The following is a 6,000-nucleotide window of genomic DNA, read 5'->3' on the forward strand; positions in this document are numbered from 1 at the left end:
AATTTACCCAACAGGATCCAACCGAGCAAACTGTTAATGAGTTGCTAACTCTGCTGCCGAATGAAGCCTGAGTCTTGAAAGACGAGGGCAGAGCTGATAGTGTTCACATTACATTACATAACTCAGTCAGTTTCTTGGTATCACAAAGAACAAATACTTAAACTAAATTTCACTATTTATTGTATTATCCTTGGCATCGTTCTCTGAGTGAATCAGAGATCAACACTGTTATAGCTAAGTCTGTTATGGTACAGTCTGGCAAAAGACACAGAATTTTCTATCTAATAAAATGTTCTATCCCAGACAAGCATCAACTTTTCGGCATTTCCGCTTTTTATTTAAAACAAGTGGACTGAAACTGTAGAAGCTTCTTCAACCACAAAAGAACATTTAATCCATCAATAAATGTCAGATGACATTAAAGTCACCAAAAATATGCAAACACAAAGACTCTTCTCATGTATGACTGGCTGTGGGTGGCATCAGTATTGATAATGTTCTAAAGGAGACAGCATGTTCTTGAACTGAATAATTGTTGCTAGAGGTTACAGCTTCTGCCAGGCCATGAGTTATCTGTCTTGATTAATAAAAGCTCAACACTAATGCTCAAGTAGACAGCGGGTGCAACCTTGACGTGCATGATGCATCGCGGTTTATGTGAAAGAGCTCTCTGTGTGTCTGTCCTCAAGTTCTCCACAATGCACAATCCAACAACAACGCGATGAAGTGGTTAATATGACAGGACAATTGCCCAGTTTTTTTAGTTTTACTTCTGTCCACAATAATGCTCCATCTCAAAAAGCACTCCTTCTGTCACCTGACCAACGCAACAAAGTCTGAATCGAGTTTGTTCCTGTGTTTGCATGTGTGGGCGAGTGAGTGGGGGCAAGGATGCTGAATGTGCCAATCCATAAGCCCCATCGACAGAAAAACTACTGTTCCTCAACCGGAAAGAGCATTGGAGGAGAAACACTCAAACTGGATGTCCTCAGAGCAGTTCAAACACACACACACACACACACACACACACACACAAACACACACAGCAGGCAGGCAAAGATGTCAATACTGAATTTTGGCAAAAGAAACATCGGACAGTGTAGTGAGTGGGCAACAGAGCAAGAGAACTAGTTTGGAAAAAAGAACTTCATCGCACATTGTTTTCATGATTTTTATGTTATTGTCAAACACAATGACGTGCATTTAATCTTAAAAGGCCTTGTCAAGTGGCTGCCATGTTTGCTACTTGTTGCTGTTGCTACATCACAACTTGGCACTTTAGCTTTTATGCATCTATTAAAATTCAAATTCTCACAAAACAATCTCACTGAGCTTATGGCCAAGAGTTTTTAACAAAGACTTCTTGCAGGCAGGGCATGAGGTGAACTGTGTGAAAGGGTCAATTCACCCAGTTTACAAAAACATATTTCTACTTTACTTTTGCAGTTTCTGGCAATGCAGATTTGCTCAGAATTTAAGACATCCACATCTTCAACGCAGCAGCGCAGAAGATCTCTACAATCACCACAGTTTCGAGGTGGGCACCCAAGAGTAGTGTCACCAATTCAGTATGTGACTGACATCATGATGTCGCAGTGAAGTTGACCTTTGACATTTGGAAATAAAATGCCAGCACTTCCAGTTTCTCTCCTGTTAGATATTTGTGTGAAATTTTGTCCTAGTTAGCGATGAATTCTTGGGTTACGGCCAAACATGTTTTATGTGAGTTCACATTGACCTTTGACCATCAGATTCTAATCAGTTCATCCTTGAGTCCGATTGGACATTTGTGCCAAATTTGAAAATAATGCCTCGAGGCGTTCATGAGATATTGTTCATGAGAATGGGACGGACAGATGGACAGACAACACGAAAACATAATGCCTTCAGCCACAGTAGTTGCCTGCACGGAGGCATAATTTTTGTTTTGTTTTGTTTTTGCATCTTGGTTTGCTTTTTCTGTTTTGTAATTCACTGCACATTCACATTAGTGTCAGTCAATAGACTCTACATCGGACATTACACAGACAAAAATTACTTTTATGATCTCTGGGAAAGTTTCAGAAATATTTAAATATTTAAAAGAACACCATAAAAAGAACAATAACAATATCTCTGCAGTTTGAGTTGTCTTGTCAACAGTTACAGAGGTGTCATTTAAAATGACAGAGACAAATATGCAGCAAGGCTCAGTGGTGGCGCCGTATTCAGTCTATACATCCAAGAATAGACTTTCCATTGGAAAGGAGTCATTCAAAAAAAGTAGTCTAGTCCCTTTGCTTCAGGCTTTAAAAAATATTTATACAATAGTAATAATTGATCTTATCAGCAGTTGGAGGTGTCATGTCAAAAATGTCTTGTGTCATCCACGAGATATCCGCATTTAAGATTTCTGCCTCCAACCCATCACAAAGGAGATGAATGGACTTTTGTCTTCGAGGTTGAGTGACGCTAAAAACTAGACCTGATATTTATTTTAACCACATTCCCATCACTCTGGATTATCCACAGATGACGCTGATAGCAGTTTTCATGGGAACAGTTTTTACAGAAGAAGCAGCATCCAAAAAAATCAATTTCAACCGCCTCCATTGTATTGGAGTGAAGCCAGGAAGCACAGAGAGCAGATACAGTATGTTAAGACCTGGAAAACAACACTGAAACTATGTCTATTACTCCTTTCACACTTAACAAAAACCCTAAGAATACACACTAGCATCTGGCTTTTGTATTCAGTGGGAAAGGGTTCAATCGGCATTCATTACCAGGTCAAATGACTCAGTGGTATTTATCAGGTCAAGCACCGATCAGCAGTGATGAAAATATGCACTCATTTGGACGCGCTAATTTCCGGCCCTTTTCACATGCATTGCTATGACGCACACTGATGTTAAAGGAAAAGTTCACCCAAAAATGAAAATTCAGTCATTATCTACTCACCCTCATGCTGACGGAAAGTCAGGTGAAATTTTGTAGTTCACAAAACATTTCAGGAACTTTACAGCACAACAGTGTTGCAGCATTCTCCTCAACAACTGAAGTAGATGGGGACTTGTTTTAAAACATAAAAAAAACAACTGAAACAAAAAAATTAAAATGGCTCTATACAACTCATCTGGCTCAAGTCTCCAGAAGCCTGGAGATCCTAAATTGATTTGAATAAACTTTATTGACATATTTTTTCGTCATAGCTGCTAAGCTTACAGCGTTAGCATGTACCCCATCTGAAGTAGGTGCATGCTCAACCATGTGTCAAGGGTGGAAATAATGTCTTCTGAAATCAATTTAGGATCTCTGGGCTTCTGAAGAGTTGGTTTACACTGTACGAGCTGTATGGAGCCATGTTATGGTTTTTTTTCCAGTTGGGGTTACATTTCCAAACAAGTCCCCATCTACTTCAGTTGGTTAGGAGAATGCTGCAACACTGTTTTGCTACGAAGCTCCAGAAATGTTTTGTAGACTACGAAACTTCACCTATCAGCATGGGGGTGAGTAGAAAATGACTGAATACAATTTTTTATGTGAACTTACCCTTTAAGTATGTTGGCACATAACTAGATATCCATCCATCTCTTCAAGCTGTACTTGAGCCTCATTCGGGCACCACTGAGTTTTAAAGACAGACTGAAATTAAAGACATAAAAAAGTAACCACCATAACACTGTCACAGGCCTCCATGCTGCTTTCTGCTGTTCCCTGTTTTCCGGCGTGTTTGTGATGTTGAACGTGACATAGCAGAACAAAAACAGAGAGGCAAACTCATCTACTGGCAATGGGAAAGGTGTCAATTGCCTATTTGGAGAGGGTTTTGAAAACCTGCATGTACGTGCTAATTTTGGTGTGAAAATGGTATAAATGTGTTTTTTGTAATTAAGGAGAATTAACTTGACCTTATAGTTTAACTATGATTTGATTAGTAACGCGCTAATCAGGACACAAACACACACACACACACACACACACAATAAACGAAAAAGAGTGTCCACAACAGAGACCTTGTGACTGAATTAGACGAGTTTGTAGCGTACAGTAGAGAATATTAATATGTGGGAGCTTTATTGTGCGAGCTTGCATGTGTGTGCTCGTCTGTGTTTGTGTTTTCAAGCGCTGTATGTGGCTTGTTACTGCAGATTCTTTATGGCATGCTAATTAAACATTCAGCTCTTCATCTGAACTGTCCAAGAAGCAACACAAGACCACAGGGAATTCAAACATGAGGCCGTGACTTTCTGCACGCTGCCCTTCATCAAAATCACATAAGAAAAGGATGAAGTGAAAGTCACTGTGACCCCGGTGCCCCCTGACACAACCTCTATCATTTTAAACCCCCAACCCTACAAGCCCAACGCATTCACACATCAATCAAACACCTCCTCCCACACATACCGCTACCACACACACTCACACACAAGCACACAAACTCACGGTTATTGTGCATATTGACAGCACACAGGGGTCATTAGGCACAGGACTGCACATGTCCTGTGATCATCCCATAAAAAATACAACCGCAGGCTTTACATGTACGCATTATCCAAACCGTGGTGGATTCATTTAAAGTATGTGAGCGTAAATGCCCTCCAGCCACTGTCTCTGTGTGTCAGAGCTTACATACAAGTGTGTGCATAAGCTGTGTGTGCAATTTATTTTGTAAAGACTTGAGGAGGCTGTAGTGACAGCAAGTACAAAACCGCTTCAGTAGGCAGGTAAGGGGGCTAACATGAAATCTCACTGCTGATAAGAAAGCTTAATTTATTCAGATTGTTATGAATATGAACAGATCTTTAATAATATAACATATTTTTAGTCTTAGGCAAAAGTGGTCAGTGCTTCAGTTTTTGTTTCTTCAGTGTTTCCTTCTATTAAGAAAGTTGTAAAAGACTTGATAGCTGTGAGGCTGCTGCAGACAAACTTTGAAATATAAATTTTCTTTTCATTGTGGGCTGTATGACATCATTTGGAAAAAAATTCTAACTGTTTCTTTCTCCCTTGGAAACAGGATGTTTTTATCAATTATATCTGAACAAGGCCTGCTGAGACCCCTCAACACTCTGGCCCACATGCATATACGCACACACACACAAGTACTCCCACAAAAAAGAAAAAACACACATTCGCAACTACCTCGAAGACGCACAGCCTTTTGCCATTGAGAGGCGAGCCTTAGCCAATCAGAGGAAGCAGGGCTATAGAGGAGGAAGTTAGTGTGGTCACACTGTATGTGTTCATCATCGCGCTGACAGAAATAGCTCTCTCAGAGAGTAAACAACACATCCCATTCATAAAAAAAAGAAAAAAGAAAAACAGCCAGCAAACGCCTACTCCCCTACAGTGCAACGAGGGAGAGATAAAGACAGGGAGACAGATACTGTACGGAGACAAGACAGACGGAAATATAGACACAGACAAAAAGAAAGCGACAAAAGAGTAGCGTGAGGCGCGGGGCCGCAGTTAGAGTGAGAAATAAAGACTGATGATGACATCACATCCTCGTCACAGCTAGTTCCACTTCTTTGGTTTGGAAAACACCAGAAACCTACGTCACGTAGTGAGACACCACTTTCCAACTCTCTTTCTCAGTAAGTCACACTCGACGATGACACACGCAGACACACTCACGCGCACCCATAAATGTATATACATACAGTACGTGCTATCACAGATATAGTAGCCCTCTGTTGCACAGGCCTTTGTGCATCCAAGCATGTTAACTGGAGTCACCAGCTGCTTCCCAGCCCACACGTTGTGCCATTACACCAAACCACTTTCCACTCACACACACGGGCAGACGCACAATCAAACGCACACACAGCCTGGTTACCACGCAATGGCAGATAAGGAAATTGTTAAGCGTTGTTAAGTTACACGCACCTATACGTAAGTGTGTGTGTGTGTGTGTGTGTGTGTGTGTGTGTGTGTGTGTGTGTGTGTGTGTGTGTGTTTGCATGCATGGTGTGTCAGAAAGAGGAAGTGATGCAAGGTGGAAGGTATATTTATAGA

Source organism: Pagrus major, chromosome 17, assembly GCF_040436345.1.
Source record: "Pagrus major chromosome 17, Pma_NU_1.0".
In the NCBI taxonomy this organism is placed as follows: domain Eukaryota; kingdom Metazoa; phylum Chordata; class Actinopteri; order Spariformes; family Sparidae; genus Pagrus; species Pagrus major.